The 18,617-nt window shown below is 32.0% G+C and overlaps 1 long non-coding RNA gene across 1 annotated transcript; it reads left to right on the top strand.

Annotated features, from left to right (window-relative positions):
• Positions 1 to 4,151: 4,151 nt before the first annotated feature.
• LOC148284043 (uncharacterized) lies at positions 4,152 to 6,030 on the top strand. Its single transcript, XR_015825423.1, has 3 exons — positions 4,152 to 4,222; positions 5,275 to 5,370; positions 5,800 to 6,030. It is a non-coding gene; the product is annotated as an uncharacterized LOC148284043 (long non-coding RNA).
• Positions 6,031 to 18,617: the final 12,587 nt, after the last annotated feature.

Below are 18,617 nucleotides of genomic sequence, written 5' to 3'. Positions count from 1 at the left end.
ATTTTTCACTACGTTAATCCAGTAACCATTTTATTACAAATTAATTAATTTATTTTATTTATTATAAATTGTTTTTTTAATTTCTAAAATTTCCAAGTTGTCATTTCCAAATTTCCAAGTTGAAATTGAGATTATTTTCTATCAGATGGTTTGCGAATTCAGAAAACAAATTTAGGCAACTTAAATATTATTTTAATATAATAATATAAAACAAAGCTTACTTATAAAAATATTTCCTACCCAGAATAACAATTCACAGGTTAGGCATGCTTAAGTTTTTTGAACAGTCTACCCTGATATGTGCGCGTGCGCAGTAACTTTTATAACAACACAAACAAATGTCAAAGTCAAATCGAAACTACGGTTAGGGCCGGTTGCATCGACAAAAGTTAAGTTAAAGTCAGGGCTAGTCAAATAAAAGTTACTTTTATGTCAAAATGCGTTGCATCAAAAAAATTTAACTAAATATTAACAAAAAAGTTACTTTTATTTAACCGGCCGCTAGGGGGCCGTTTAAAGTTAAATGCGATCTGCCATCTGTCAAAAAAGCGTCGTGAGTGTGGAAATCCATTGATCGATGTGTGAAAAGTTGCACAAAATGTCAATTTTATCTGATTTTTCGTCTTCCGATGACGAATTTATTATCGAGTATATTCTAAACCGAAAAAAAAACTGTTCAAATTACGAACGGACCATTTTTTGTGGGAATAGTCTGACTTTATCGCAAGATTTCGAATGTCAAAAAAGTGAAGAACTAATAATCATTTGAATTTTTAATTGTTAATTATTTGTCAAAACACAGAACTTGATCATCAGCGGCATGGTGTAAAATAAATCTAAATCATCACTGTATTGAAATGCTGTTTATTTATTTTTAAATAGAGCTAGATTGAGCTCAACTAACTCTTTCTGGGCATTTAAGGCTGCCATAGTTGCCCGAAAAATGTCATTTTTTTGCTCTACTTCTAGAGTAAAAAGTTCATTATTTTGTTTTAGCTTTTGCTCTTTTATTTTTTTATTTCTTTTATTTTTTTTTAAAAAGGACGATGTCCCTTTTGTTATTTTCTTCTCCGAATGCGCAGTGTTGCTTAGTTTTTTCGCACACACTGAAAATTGGAACGAAATTCAAACGTTTGTGCCCAAAGACGCGTCGCGGGGCATGTGTATTGCTACATGTAAATAAACAAGTACGTGCTTGCGCAAAAATCCCAACAATTTTTAGGGTGAAACTTGAACCTTTACAGTGGCAACATTCTTAACTTTAACTTAACTAAAATAATGTTTATGCAACGGATTTTTTTAGTTACCAGATTTTGAGCCTTAACTAAGTTTAAATATTTAACTTTAAACTAAATTTATACCAACTTTAATGCAAACGGCCCTTAGTGTTATGGAGAACGTGGAGAAACCCGTAAGAAAAATAAATCAAAATTAGGAAGAAGAGGAGAAGTGAAAAACAAATTCTGTAGTTTATTCATGTTTTTTTTTTATCAAAATTAATTAAAACACGTACAAACATATAACATTTCGGATATTATTTGACAAATAATTAAAAATCACTTGGATTGCATTGAGAAGGTCGCAGGACTTGATAAAACTGATAAACTATCCATTTTGATTACCGAAAAAATATGACTTTTGACAGATCGCGTGCTTATTTCAGCATTATACCACATTGCAGGTGTAAGTTTCTATGGTCGCTATCCCAGATTTAAACCATATTGAACTCTATGCGAGGTTTATAAGTAAACCTTATTATGTTGACTAAATCGACAAACACAAACTTACTTACAGGAAATCAAAATGACGTAAACAGACTACAAAGACAGCAAAATAAAATATTAAAGTTGGTATTTGACCTACCCTATCTAACAGCAACTAAATAACTTTTTAAACAAACTTGACAATTAAATGTAACTGAACTTTTTAAACTAGAATCCTTAACATGTATTTATAAATGAGCCACTGATGTAATTGTAGACGGAGAATTAAAACTTGAAAAAAACTGTAGTAAACATGAACACAATACGAGAATATCAAAACAATATCATACTTAACCTTTTAAAACGAGAAAAGGACAATCGAGACTAATAAACCATGGACTGAAATTATACAATAAACTACCAGACAAAACTAAACAAAAGTCTCAGACAACCTTTACAAAAGATGTTAAAAATATTATTATTAACAGTAGGATGTGAATTTTAAAAGTAAAAATATTTTGTTAAATGTATGTAACCCGTAAGGGTTTATCAATGAAATATTTGAATAACAAAAAAAATAAATATATATTTATTTTTTGCTATACCATCATTATTCTACCACTATTCTCAAGCTTAACTTTATACCCGATTTATAAGTAAGGCCCCACATATTGGGTACAATATTATGAGATGACAATGTTCAATTTAATTACTTATTCATCAGGTATTCAACAAAAAATAATTATAAAAAACAATATACAAAACATGCATGTAAACAAACTGAACAAAAAATCTACACCAAATGTTTTAAAATATTTGTAGATTTTGTGATTGCTTGATTTTCGAAACATATAACTTTTTAACCTTGATAGATAATTTTAATCTACAAGAACTTTAAATGTAAAATACTTGAAATTTTGATAGTCACTCTCCAAGATTGTCTCTTTTTTGGAAATATAGTTATAACATAAAAAAATATAATTAGCATATTACAACAGAGATGAAGAACATTTAAGAGAAAGTAAAATGGAAGTTTAGGCATCTAAAGAGCTTATAACCTGTTATTGGCTGGTTTAAGTGGCCACTTTACACACTGTGTAACATTCGCCATTCTGCCCATATTTCAACATCTTTATTTCTCCATTTTTTTAATCTGTTGATTTTTGTGAAGCTAAAGAGCTGAAATCTTTATGCACGCGGGTGAGATTCATCTAATTAAATTATTTCACCTTCACAGTAGGCAACGCCTGAAAAATTTGGGTAAAAAATACGTATGCTTTATGTTCTTAATAATGTTGATATATTTTTTTAATTGATTACTTTTTCTTATTATATAGTGTGTATAATGTAAAAGCCCCATGGGCGTCAACAGAAAGAAAAATAAAATAAAATAAAAAATATAATTTCATTAATTAATAAGATATAATCAAATTGCGGTTTAGTGGGTTTCAATATTTTTTCTATTCATGTTTACGTTCTTAAATAAAAATAAATACCAAAAAATCTAAAAGCAAACGAATGTACTTATTACAATTCGATTCGATTCTTTATCGACTTTTATCGGTTTCTGTTTCGACCGAAATTAAAACAGATGCCAAAATTCGGGTTTCGGTTTCAGTTGAAAATCTTGTTTCAGTCAGTTACTAGTTTTTACTCAAACATTGCTTTTTTTACAATCCAAAAGGCATGTAAAATTTAAAACTAATCCTTAGACTATGTTGATGCCTATTGTTTGTAAAGTTGACTTGGTTGGTTTTCCTCCGTACTAAACTGTTAAGTTCATAATCTCTTCAAGCATGTAAAGGAATATATTGATATAGGAAATGAACCCTTCGAAACTTATCTCAAACAGAAACTTTCCCGGAATGTTAATATCACGATAATACCGTTTTAACGATGTGTATTCAAACAAAATTTTAAAACTTTATTTTGTTTTGTAATAAACTTACTTTAAAAACCGTCTGTTATTTACACATCAGATTATTTTATTGTACGTTACTTGTTTATTTCTGTTCAAATGTTGTTAAAGTCGTATTTAAAAAAATATATAGCAGCTTGCACTCACTTAAAAGATTTCAGATTTTTTTGCCAATCAATGTTAAGAGAACATTAGTCCAGAGATTACTTCTTCCACTCCTTGATTATGCGTATGTACGTTATCCAGATGCTAATTCTGAATTGCTTGATAAGTTGGAACGATTCCAGAATGTTTGTATGCGTTATATCTTTAATCTTCGTAAATTCGACTACATAACCGAATATCATCCGCAACTACACTGTCTCAGTATCAGGTATAGAAAAAACATTCAAATTATATCATTTTTTCACAATATTTACAATAATCCCACTTCGCCTTTTTATCTGAGAGAGCTTATTTAACCTCTATCACAGCCTGGGCTATCTTTTTGTTCTAGTAATGAGAGAACCCTTTCAATAACAATTCACCGCTCTTACTTTTTTGCGTTCTCTTTCACAGTAGTAATTTTGATTGTGAAATGATCTACCCACGAATGTTAAAGGTACTCCTTTATTTACATTTAAATCACGTATGAAATCTCACTTTATGAAAATTTTAATTTTTCCTATTTCCTCCCTCTCGCTTTCCCTCTTTACCACCTTCTCTCTTCATAGTATAGTGTTGATATTTAGTCAATTTTTACTTTTCAAAAAATAAAAATGGGTATCAATATTTTGCTGTAAAATTAAATTATTGATAAACCAACAATATGTTAATATACCACTGATTATCTAAAATGGAACGGTTTGAGTAGGTAGGAAGAAATTGCCTTAAGGCAATATGCCCATCCTAATGCATATGTATGTAAATTGTATATAAAATGTAAAGCACTAATGAAAGTTTATATATTATTAAATAAACTATAAAGAAAATTTGATTGATTTTTATTTATTAATTCAATTTACATAAAACTTTAAATATTTTTTTTTTTTTTATTTGAACACCTCACTGGGCGTAACATAACCCGTGTCGAGGCATTAATTTACATTATATTTACGTTATGTTTCAGTACTTATTATTATTATTATTATGGATAACTTATATAGCGCCAATTTTGTAATAAAATACCTCAAGGGCGCTTTACATGGTGATTCTATTATTAAGTTAATTTAATTGAAGCTTTTAAATTTGTAATTTAATTAAAATAATTTATTTTGTTGTCACGTGCTACGGATTTATTCAAATGATTTAGAGAACAAGTGGGTTTTAAGTTTTTTCCGAAACATCACTTCACCTTCACAGCCTCGCACCTCTGCTGGGAGAGCATTCCATGCCATAGGGCCTGCGACCGCAAATGCGCGTTCACCAAATTTAGTGCGCTGTTTGCGTAGAGGTATAATAACTTTTCCTCTCGCCGTAGACGTAGCTGATCTAAGCGTGAGACGCCTGTCAGCTAGTACATATTAATTGTAAAGCAAGCGAGGTCTGTATACAAAGACATAGTGATATGGCACTTTATCCTTTCTGCTTACACCTATGGTGAAACGGCGTGATCGTTTGTTATGTTTTTTTATGTTTAATTAAAATTAATTTTATTCTCAACATTACTTTTAGTTTGCCCAAATTTTTCCAGACAAGAACTGGATTTAACTCCGTTGATATTTCAATATATTACAACAGAGATCAAGAACATTTTAGAAAAGGAAATATGTAAGTCATTGCACAAATATGTAGATAAAAAAAACGTAGTACTTTACATAATTGGTACACATAATATTTACATTTTTATGTATTTCATTAATTTAAATTTGTTTTTTATTATGTTTTATACTATATTGTTTAAGTAACATGTATTCTTGGCACATATATATATATACTATTTGTATAATAACGATTTTTAATTTCTTACATTATAAGCTGGGCATTTAAAATTAAGTTGTTGCTTTTTTTTTGTTTGTTATTATTGTTATATTAGTATAGAACTACTTATGCTTAAAAAGATAAAAAATTACCATCTTCATTTTTCTTTTTTTTTTTTTTGCACCACAACAGGCCAGGAGGCCTAATTACAGTGGTGAATTACATCACAGAGCACCCAGCGTGAGAAAAATCACATTTTAATTTTTGTATTCTCACCAGGAATCGAACCCGGAACCTTCCGTGCTAGAGTCAAGCGTCTTGACCACTACACCACGGAGGCCGCCAATCTTAGAACAGGATGGAGACTATCCTAAACAGAGAACACTCCGTTTTGATTTTCTATTCTTTAGTTTTATATGGATTCCCTGTTATAAAATATGTATACTAATTTAATGATATAAAACAAAATAAGAAAATACAGGGCTTATGACCTGTTATTGGCTGGTTTAAGTGGCCACTTCACACACTGTTTATCATTCACCATTCTGCCCAAGTTTGCACATTTATATTTCTTAATTCTTCCATCACTTAAACCAGCCAATAACAGGTCATAAACGATGAAAATGCCTCGACCTCTTTATTTTTCTTTAAAATGTTCTTCGTGTCTGTTGTAATATGATAAGACCTTTTTTTATTTTCACTAAGTTAAAACTATTCAATGAGACAGTTTTGTTTCCTTCGAATGTTGTAAATTATTACCCCAATAGAATGTAGTTGCAATAAACATGTTTATAAGGAATGGATTAGGAACACAAAGTACTAATCCTGTTGTAATTTAGTTAATACGAGCAGTAAATCTCCACAAGTGACCAGGATTAGTTGAAGGATTCAAGTTTTCCCTTCGTCTAATAAATTATTGTAGAAACCTTAAACGTCCATCCTATTGGAAACTTTCGCTTTATTACAAAGACGTACTTCACTAATTGAAAAACAAATTAAGAGTTAGCAAAGAAAAAGCCCTACGTCATAAGTTGAGTAACATTTACATTTTTGACAATTTTGAATCGGGTTATGGTCCCGTGGCGAGTGTTGCGGACTCGGGGATCAGCGACCGAGGCGAGGATTTTACCCCCTAGAGAGTTATTAAGTGTTAGTGTTATTATTTTATTGCCCTTGTTTGTCTTTGCTACATAGTTTTATATTATTTTTGTTCAGTTTTGTGTACATATGTTTCTTTGTCACATTTTGGGGCAATACACTTTTAAAGACGACTTTTTATCTTCTTCATCCCTTCCAAAAAGTAATTTTTCTTGAACTTTTAAAACATTGTGAAGTTTCGTTTGTTGGGCCATTTTTTTAGATTTGGAAACAGGAAGAAGTCACAATATACTAGATTTGGGGTGCTATCCTGAACCACTTTCGTGGCACGAGAAAACAGTTTTTCTCGTGTATTTTGTATGTAAATACATATAATATTACGGCCACAAGAGCGTTTGGAATACCAGCTCTGGTGGGTACAGTCGGTAGTCAATCAATTCTTAGCCGAATTGGTTTAATTTTGCCTGCACAACGCGATCCCGCGACGGCCGTTTTGTGAGCGGGTACGTTGTCATGTTGGAAGAGACCTTTTTTGCCAGCCAAACCAGGATGTTTTTTTTTCAATTCAGTGTCAAACCGATCCAAAAATGCTGCGTAGTAATCTTCACTTATTGTTTTACCTTTTTGCAAGTAATCAATAAAAAAAATGTCTTTCGCATCCCAAAAAACAGTGGCAATCACTTTACTAACTAATCGGGTTGTTTTTGCCTTTTTCGGTGCCGTGTTTTCTCCACAACATGGACTGTTCCTTCGTGTCCGACGTGTATTAATGGACCCATGTTTTATCAACAGTGACGTATTGACGAAAAAATCCTTCAAATCACGTTTTATCTTCGCCAAAAGCTTCTTTGAATCCGTCATGCGTGTGCGTTTTTGGTATATAGTGAGCAAACGCGGCACGGCGGATAGCCTTTTTTATATGCAATTTTGTTTGATGACGTGTACACGCTTTGCTGATATTTTTACAGCCTCTACTAGCTAATAAATTTTGATATGACGGATTGCCATAAACATATAATTGATTTTGTTGACGATATTTGTGATCCCTTGGTGTTAATTATCAAACACATTTGTACGACCACAAACAAATGTAGCTTTCCAAAATATAACTGTTGCTAGCAACGGCGCAAGCTTTCTGTAAATTGCATCTAGTTCGGTTTTAATTTCTGCATAGTTTTTCCCTTTTTTGTGAAACTTGATCACTGAATGATATTCGACTTTTTCCATTTTTTACAATACACACTAGTTGCTTGATTATGACGGCCTTAAAAAGAAAATTAACAACTGTTTTTTTTCATTTTTAAATTTTCTATTGAGTAATTTAAAAATGAGTTCCGAACCAAAACTTTGATGAAGATAAGAAATACTTTATTGCATTTTATGATTGAAACATATAGAAATATGTCGGTATATCGCTGTGGCTAAAGGCGATAAGTGAAGTTATGGTAGGTATTCAATAAAAATTTCTAGTGTTTTCTTTACTTCCTTGTGAGGGATCTAGATAATCTTTTATTTCCCTTGCTATAAGCGATTTGATATCCGCGTTAGGTAATCAGTATTTTAATTGTTTTTTTTTTGTATAGGTAATGCACGATTCACCATCTTCACTAAAATTACAATTGGAAGAATTGAAGAAATAAAAATGTTCAAACATTGGCAAAATGGTGAATGTTACACAGTGTGTAAAGTAGCTACTAAAACCAGCCAATGGCAGGTCATAAGCCCTATAAATTCCTAGACTTCCATATTCCCTTAATTAAGGCATTCTCCATCCCTGTTGTAATTTGTTAATATTAATGACTCCCGATGGGGTGAAATCCAGTCTTTTGTCTACAAACATTTGGACAAACTCAAATATTGTTATGAAACCAACTGGTCCAAGATGAAGTTTAAAATTGGAAAATTGTTTTTAGGCGTTGCCTAGTATGTGAAATAATTCAGTCAGATGAATCTCTTCACAATAATAAAGGTTTAGCTCTTTAACATCACTAAAATCAGCAAATGGATGAATTGAAGAAATATGGATGTTCAAGTTCAAACAAAGGCAAAATGGTGAATGTTACACAGTGTGTAAAGTGGCTACTTAAACCAGCCAATAACAGATCATAAGCCGTGTAAATGCCTAGACTTCCATATTCCTTAATTAAGGTATTCTCAATCCCTGTTGTAGTTTGTTAATATTAATGACTCCCGATGGGGTGAAATCAAGTCTTTTGTCGATAAACATGTGGACAAACTTAAATATTACAATTTAGAATGTTTAACTGTTCATATTCCTAATAAATACAATCGAATATTGTTGGCTGGTTTAAGAAACTGCTTGATACACTAAGTATCATTTACTTGTGATTATTCAATGTGATTCTAAACCATCATCATAATTCCATTTCCTCGCCTAATGCTGCAGTCAGGTGCCAGAACAAAGACTGTTTACTATTCCAGAGTAAAAACACCATTTTCAATAACAAATTCTTGACCACCATCTCGAGAATCAAACATGAGACTACTTGCGTGGTAGGCAAACGCGCAGACCATTTGACTAAGAGCTGAACTAGAGGTTTTTTTTCACGAAAATTAATAAATGGAAGAATTGAGATAAGGACGAAGAAAAATATGAATTATATTGGAAGTTTTTCCTTGAGTACATGCAAGGAACGAGTTTTTCTTTCAGAAAGTATTTTTATTCAATAGTTACCTACCGATCTGCCATTAGTTTCCAATTTGCTCAAGTCAATTAAATTTTGAAATCTGATCAGGCACCGGGCGGATAACTTCAAATCCTGTAGCGTGATGTTATTTTTCAGGAGATATATTATAGAGGTACCCAACTATCTAAGGTAAATAATGAATTTCGCTTTTATCTCCTTTCCGTGAAACGAAAATATCGAAAATAAGTATCGAAAATATTTCTTAACTTTCTAAAAGGATTCGAAGATATCATAGCAATATCTTAAGAAAATATGCAGTCTGACTTTTCTTCATACAAACGTATTCTCGTATTTTCTCCCTGGATTGTGTCACTAAAACAATATTTTTTACACACTTTAGATATCCACCATAAGCGTGTCCCTATTGTTTTTTTTTCATTTAAAAATTTTCTTTGATAGGAGCTAGTGGTTTTTGTATAAAATTATATTGTTAAAGTTCGAGCATTGAATTGAATGGAAAAGTTTCTTAAAAATGTATTAAAAAATAACAAAAATGACGTTAATAATAACAAAATACTTTGGATTACGTTACAAGTTCTTCTTAAAAATGATGTAGCAATGTGATAAATTTCCGGTTTACGGGAAAACCAACTGACCAATCAGCAGAACTTATCTAGAAGAAGGGGAAGAAAACTTGAGACGTCACACGCGAAGTTATTTCAAAATAGTCATCATCATCATCATCATTATTTCCTTTCCGCACAGGACACTGAATTGCTACACCAATCGCAGCGTGTCTTGATCATTTTTGTTACATTATAAGATAATCAGTCTTACGCTTCGTCTTACGCTTCAGTCCAGGGACTATAAAATTTTCTAGTGTGAAAACACTTTTTTAGATACATATTTTATTACAACCATTTCGGGAATTGAATCCAAAACCTCCTGCATGGTAGGCAAACGCGCTGACCATTACACCACGAAGCCAACGCCAAATAGCGCTGATAATACGATAAATAAATCATTTGAGTTATTTTAATTATTAAGTCCATTAACAAAAGTTTAATTTATTATTTATAAATTCATAATAAATTTAAATTTGGTCCATAGGGTTGCCAACCAGAAATGGAGCTGGGCTGGTCATATAGCCAGAATCACAGACTCTAGATGGACCAAAAAAGTCCTGGAATGGCGACCCAGAACTGGTAGAAGGGTGTCGGCAGGCCTAAGAAAAGGTGGTCTGATGACATAAGACAAGTTGCAGGAAGTGGTTGCATGTGGTTGGCTCAAGATAGGGAAATATGGTAAAGGGGGAGGCCTATGTTCAACATTGGACAAGAGACGGCTGATGATGATGATGCTGATGATTTATAAATTTTTAAATTTTAAATCCACTAACCATTAAAAAGAACGGATAGATGAGTGGATTGGTCTACAGATTATTTAAGTTTATATTACTTATTAAGTTTTTGGTAATTACGTTGATTAGATTAATTACATTTTTATTTTACTATTATGTTAACTTTGTTAAATAACTAATTTAAGGCATGTTTTACTTATTGTACGATGTTTCCCTCGGCACGGGACACCCCAGTGAGGGAACATTATTCCGTATAAAAAAAGAATTTAAACATAGTAAAAGTATGAATAATTTATTTTTTTTAATTAAAAACTTTAAAAAACTACTGCGGTCTTTATTTTCTTGGCCACCTGGCCTGCGCCGCGTTACGCGCCCGCGCCGCAAACGCAAACGCTCTGCACTATGTCCAAGCACTCACAATTACGCATTTCATTTTGAAATTAAAATTTTCGTGTTTATTTTAGTTAACCTCACATTCTTCTCTCAAGTTGGTCCCTCAATGCTGAGGATCGTGACTACCATGAGCACTTCTGATTAGTCTGTTCCACTCCAGTCTGTCCTCAGCCCGACGAACCGACACATAGTCTCCTTTATTTGGCCAGTTTGTCTATATGGGATTCTACTCCGGCTTCTCCTCTACTACCTTCAACTCAGACAGACATATAACCTCATACCTTAAACAGCATAAAAAATATTGTTTGAATGCACACGAACATAGAATTAAGAATAGTCAAGAAACCGCATACGCACATTAAACAGAAGGCAACTAAACTACTGATAAATGAGTAGGTTTACGTTTTGACCCATTAGTTTCTTTGTAGACGTCGCTCAGTACGCAACTCCTGATTTGAATTCAACCTTGCCGTGTTGTGTCCTTTTAAAGTGTAGAAATACTGCTAGGATCTCAAAGAAACAGGATGGTATCACATTTTATGTGTAATTAGCAAACTAATGTTTAAGTAGCAAATGTATTACTTAAAAATTGAATTATTATTCCATCTGTCAGATTGTCGAAGAAACAATATGAACATTTCGTTAGTGTTGTCAGTGTAGTATTTTTTTTTACCCTACTTTGCTCATCCAATAAAATAACTAATAAAAATTAGACCTCGGATTAAACAACGCCGTGAGGGACATTTGACTGACATTATCTTTAAAACATCAAATATTATTTAACATGATATAAAAAGATCAGTTTTATGTTAAATAATTTTTTTTTATATTTTAAATTGAAAGTTCATTAATTCAATTACTCTTATTTAATGACCCTTTACTCATCTACTCTGTTGTGTCAATCAATGTTTCCGCGTGCACAATAAAATTTTCGAGAAATTAACAGATTGCTTTTTTTTACCTTACATTTGTGTTATGATTATTTTTTTTCATCAAGCAACATTACGCGGTGACATCACGAATGCACGTGACGAAAGTGGGGCATAGTGTAGGGATTATTGGACACAGTCTGATGTAAATATGATTCTACGCTCCTTCTGGACTATTCTCAATTCCATGCACACGAATTAATTCAAGTCTTTGCGGATTAATATCAATCATCCGATCAACTTTGATCCAGGAAAATAAGATCACGTGTACGGTTTAGCCTCGAAAGTTCCAATTGAACAAATACGTTATATCTTATATACAAAACATTATTTATAAAAGACAGTTGAGAAGGAAAGAGATCAATCAAGTAACCATCTTCGACGTGAATCTCCACGTGAAAAGGAAATCATATTAAGATAAACACGGTGTCACAAAACATGTGGTAGGTACCACAATTATTTATTTTTTGTTGATTATGTAGTGAAACAGTTTTCATGTAAAGAATGATAATATCGTACCTTTAGGATGAAAGCGACTTAACTCTAAAAAAGCTTAAAATGAGTTAAGATCATAAAACGACTTTAATACATCATTCTGCATTTTAAAAAAACGCAACATTCGGGTGCGAATAGGGCAAAACCGTTACATCGGTCTTTTTATTACTCAGAGAATTAAGATTGCATGTCAATACGGAAGTGGCGCAATTAGTGCTGTGTTTACATTGCTGTGTGAAGGACGCAACGCAGACAAACATATAGTGACCGAAAGCCGGTTGGGTCGATTTTATTCCAATACTTTTTTTTTTCATCTTTCTCTCTCTCCTTACCAGATTTCGTATTTTCCACCTCCCGGATCGTAAAATGTCAAATATTGTTTGTCGATTTTTACCGTTTACTCGTATAACTTTTTTTTATTTGGATAACAAACTGCACACTTAGTATATGACTGGTGTAACACAAAATTTATCGATTTCGAATTATGGGCACAGTCGAAACGTGAATTTCGTTCAGCGTATTTGACTAAAACAGTCGTAATTCTATCACAAATACCTGAGAAGTTACACCAACTACTTCACTTTTCTTATATTAATTGTTTTCATTATATTTTTTTCATTTTATCAAAAATAATTACTCCTCCATTTAATTCTGATGTACCTACTACAAATACATTATAAAAATAATTACTGAAAAACCTATCACTTTTTCTTAAAAGTAAAACTTTATGAATAGTGAAACTGAATTTTCGCTCTCATGTAAAATCAGTAATTTTGAGGTACCCGTATGCAGAGACAAACCTTAAGGTGAGGAAAGTACATTTTATTGTCTTCACCTTTGGGTTATTCTCTGCATTTGAAATTAGAATGTACTCTCCTCACCTTAAGTTTTGTCTCTGTATACGGGTATAATACCCAAAAAAATATAAGTTTACAATACGTTATTCATATTATTTCAATACATATATTTACATTAACGTTTCCCGTAAACGTAAAAGAAATAAAGTTATTTATTTTAAAAGGTGTTCATACGTATATGGACACCTCTACCATCACCAGAAACGAGACGTCCACAATCACTAATGTAACACTCTACCAACCGCTACACAACGGAAACAAGACAAGCCAGACTATTTCCGATCAGCGCTGGTACTAGACGTGAAAGGCAACGTCATAACCGACACTTGACGCCTACGTAAATACAATTAATTTTATTGCAACGGCTAATTCATTCAGTACTGTCTATATTTCGTACTATCGTATTTAAACATCTGTTGTAGTTGAGTAAGTTATAAAAATTAGTAATAAACTCCATTTGATATGCAAGTGCATCATTCATTTTTATACACGCAACCCATACAACAAAACTTCTGGTAAGATAAATTCAATGTCATAGATTATTGTTACACGAAAAATATTCCGTACACATACAAAATAATATTTTGTAGTTTCTAGACTGACATCAAAAGCTTAAGACTGGCTATCTTATCTCTATGTGACAAAAATGATCAGGATACACTGTTAACATATTACAACAGAGATAAAGAACATTTAAGATAAGATAATATAAAAGTCTAGGCATCTACAGGGCTTATGACCTGTCAATGGCTGGTTTAAGTGGCCACTTTACACACTGTGTAACATTCACCATTCTGCCCATATTTCAACATCTTTATTTCTCCAATTCTTTCATCCGTTGATGTTTGTGAAGTTAAAGAGCTGAAACCTTTATTTATGCAGGTGAGATTCATCTAATTGAATTATTTCACCTACATACTAGGCAACGCCTGAAAATCTTATTTTTTCAATTTCTATACTTCTTCATGGACCAGGTGGATTTATCAACATGTAATATGTAAAATCAAGATGTAATATGTTAATATAAACAGCTCCCAAAAGAGTTGAATCCAAATCTTGTTTACAAAAATTTGGACAAACTCAAAATATTGAGGATTCAGTGTGTTGGTTTCTTCTTCTTCTTCTTCTGCAGTCTTATTCTCTCCGCTGCTGGATAAAGGCCTCTTCCAAACGTCTTCATTCCTTCCTATCACCCGCTTTCATCATCCACGTTTTACCGGCAATAGAAGCAATGTCGTCGACTCATCTTTTTTGTGGCCTTCTAACACTTTTTTTGTTTGTCCATGGTCTCCACTTTATTATTCTGGGTGTCTACCTGCCATCATTTTGTCTCGCCAAGTGTACTGCCCCCTGCCATTTCAATTTCGCTGCACGATCCATGATATCCACGACTCCGGTTCGGCGCCTTATTTCTTCATTTCTTATTTCGTCTCTTAGATATACACCGAGCATCTGTCTTTCCATGGATCGTTGCATGCATTTTAATTTCTGGATACTTTTTTGTGTTATAGACATGGTTTCTAGTCCGAATGTTGTCACCGGCAATATGCACGATTCATATACTTGTCTTTTCAAGCATATAGGGACATTTTTTTTTTCAAAAATATATTTAAGTTTGCCGAAAGCAGCCCAACTTAGCCCTATTCTTTTTGGTAACTCCACTATCTGGTTATCTTTACCTAGTTTTACTTTGTGCCCTAGATTCATCAACCACTTCGATTTTATTATCGTTAATGAAAATGTCTCGTCCTGTTAAACTCATAATCTTTGTTTTATGAATGTTCATTTCCAAACCAATCCTTTTTGAAGCCTCGTGCAGTTCTATCTATTTTGCCTAGTTCATCCATGTCTTTACTTATGACCACTATATCATCTGTAAATCTGAGGTGACTGAAGTACATGCCATCGATCTTTACACCCTTATTTTCCCAATTCAGGTTTTTAAATACATCCTCTAAGGCTAGCGTAAAGAGCTTTGGCGATATTGTATCCCCTTGTCTGACACCTTTCTCTATTTTGATTTTATCAGTTTTTGTGTCCTCATTAATCCTCACATCCATAGTAGCGTTAACATAAATGAATTTTATTAATCTAATGTATCTAGAATCATCTCGGGCATTTTGGAGTGCTTCAATAAAAGCCCATTTTTCAACGGAATCAAACGCCTTACGATAGTCGATAAAAGCTAAATGTAGTGTTATGTTGTATTCAGTTGACTTTTCTATGAGTAGTCGAATTGATTGGATGTGATCTCTAGTTCCAAAGCTTTTGCAAAAGCCTGCTTGTTCTACAGGTTGATAAGAATCAAGCTTTTGTGTTTATCGGTTAGTTATAATTTTTGTTAACAATTTATAAAAGTGTGACAGTAGACTGATTTGTCTATAATTTTCGAGATTGTCACTATCGCCTTTTCGTCAGGTATTTTTTCCTCTTCTAAACATTTATCAAGTAATATTTTTATGGCTTCTGTTAGCTTTCTACCACCTAATTTTAACATTTCGCAAGTAATTCTGTCTTCATCTGGGGCTTTAATATTTTTTATATACTTCAGGGCATATTCAATTTCGTTATACTCAATTTCCGGCAATTCTTCAGATCTTACATTCATTATACACACCTCTTCTTGCATGTTATGGTTTATATTTGATGTAAAGAGTTCCGTGTAGAATGTTTCTATCACTTTTGAGATTGAATCCTGGTCTTTTACTGATTTTCCATCTTTGTCTTTGATTTTTGTTATATTTGGTTTACCGGGTGATTTAATTCCCTTTAATACCTTCATGTTTTTATTGTTTTCTATTGTTTGCAAATGAGGTTTGTATTATGTGTTCTGATATATTTTCTTATTTCTTTTTTTTTTTAATTTCTTTGTTTAGTATTCTACTATACTGATCCAAGTCTCTATCAAGTGTTTTCTTTTCATCCATTAATTTTAGAGTGTCATTTGATAATTTGTTTATTTTTTGCTGTCTAAATGAAATCTTTTTGAGAGACGTGTGGATACTTGTGGTTATTTGTTCATTTAATTTGTTTATTTCCATTTGTTTAAGTTCATTTTCGTCATCGTATTTACTGTTCAATGGTTTCTGAAAGGAGTTCTGATTTCTAGTTAGTACTTCTTAATTAGGAATTTGGTGTACTTTTTTTTCTACCATGTTTTTTCTTTATATTCTTGTATTTATCCTAAACAATGCCCTGACCAGTATGTGATCGCTGCCTGTGTCCTAAGTTATGTAAAACCGATATGTCTTTGCAATATTTCTTGTTGTCTACCAGTACGTAGTCGATTTCATTTTTTGTTTTGCCATCCGGAATTTCCAAGTCCATTTCCTCTGTTTTTGTTTTTTAAAGAAGGTATTTAAACAAAATGATTTTTCTTTTTGTAAATAGTCTAACAACATTTCCCCTCTTTCGTTTCTCATTCCCAAACCAAATTTCCCAATATTCTTTGGATCACCTTGTTTATTTTCCCCTATTTTGGCATTAAAGTCGCCAGTAATTATGACTAGTTGAGTCTTTTCGGAATTTTTAGCTTTGGAAATATCTTCATATAGTTGTTTAATTTCTTCATCTTCAGAGGCACTTGTGGGAGCATAAACATGAATAATTTGTATTGTGAATTGTTTATTTAATTTTAATAAGACATAAATAACTCTATGAGAAATACAAGTCATCTTAGTAACACAGTTCTTAATATTTTTATTTATTAAGATAGCTACTCTCCCGATTGAAGAGTCAATATTATTTTTATAGAGAAGGTGGCCTGATGCTAATGTTACGGCTTCTTCTCCTATCAATCTTGTTTCGTATATTCCAAGGATATCCCATTTGATATCTTGAATTTCATGTTCCAGTGTTGGTTTATTTTTGTTAATTAGTTTAAAATTGATTTTATTTTAAAATCATTAAAATGTTCTTATTTTTTGCCACCTTCTTTGTGAGGTTTTAATATCACTCACTGTCATTGTCATTTTTTTGTGAAAATGAAACGCCTAAGAATAAACTTCGAGGAGAGAGTTGAAAAGTAAACATTTCTTTTTGTCACATTGTGTGAAATTACAATACGCCACCGTGTATAATAATACGGAAGAGTAGTGAGATAGAGGGAGTGACAGCAGTTTCAGACTGTAACAGGAAAAATTTCCAAATCGCTTCACAAAAAGCAATTTTGAAATTTGTTTCTTCCTTCTCGTAACGTATCGAAGCTTTTATAAATTTTACAAATCGATCCAATTTTTTCTACTATTGATTAAGGTAAAATTTCGTGATACCACACAAAACGTAATTTTTATACTACCTATGTGAGGTGATAAATTTATACCAAACTCAAAAAAAGATTTTTTGAATTTTAGTTGAAATAAGGTGAAATAGGTTAAAAAGCATACTCCCATTTACGAAAGTTTTTTTTTTTAACGCAAATGAGTTTTCAAATAAAAACATAAATACACATTAACATATAGACAATTGCAAGGGAAAAGTTACCAAGTGATATGTAGCACCTTCACAAGAAGGCCAAATAAAGTTTTTTATTTTATTAACAAAAAATATCAAGTAGCTTTAATTTGAATTAAGTTTTTATGTCATTCCTTAATAATTTAAATTTAAATTAAAAATACGAGATTCTGTCTTCATTAAAAAAATAAACTTTAATTGGCTCCTCCGTAATTTGTTTTTTTTTTTAAATTTATTTAGTCTTAAAATAGTACAAAAATAATACATTGCTGTCCTAATTTTATAAAAATATATCCAAAATATATACTCTTGTTGATAAACTACTACATAATATAAATATTGTTGATAAATTCACCTGGTCCATGAAGAAGAAATGAAATTAAAAAAATAAATTTTTCAGGCGTTGCCTATTATGTAGGTGAAATAATTCAATTACACGAATCTCACCCGCATAAATAAAGGTTTCAGCTCTTTAACTTCACAAACATCAACAGATGAAAGAATTGAAGGAAAACAGATGTTCAAATATGGGCAGAAAGGGGAATGTTACATATTGTGTAAAGTGGCCACTTAAACCGGCCGATGACAGGTCGTAAGCCCTGTAGATGCCTAGCCTTCTATATTACCTTTTCTGAAATGTTCTTCATCTCTGTTGTAATATGTTAAATATACACTATTTACTATCATTTCTAAAAAATATATGTACACATGAAAGCTATCACGAAAAACATTGAAGAAATCAAAGCATTTGAAATAGATTCATAATATTACAAAAAAAAGCTCGAAGAATAATCCCAAGAAAAAAAAAAAGATATACAAGGGTAAAGTCAATGCTCGATTATTTAAGGGCTTTCTAATTTTAAAC

The sequence above is a fragment of the Micrasema longulum genome, unplaced genomic scaffold, assembly GCF_059751315.1.
Source record: "Micrasema longulum isolate JH-2025_06_02 unplaced genomic scaffold, ASM5975131v1 h1tg000163l, whole genome shotgun sequence".
Classification (NCBI taxonomy): Eukaryota; Metazoa; Arthropoda; class Insecta; order Trichoptera; family Brachycentridae; genus Micrasema; species Micrasema longulum.
This window is presented reverse-complemented; position numbering and strand designations above follow the sequence as displayed.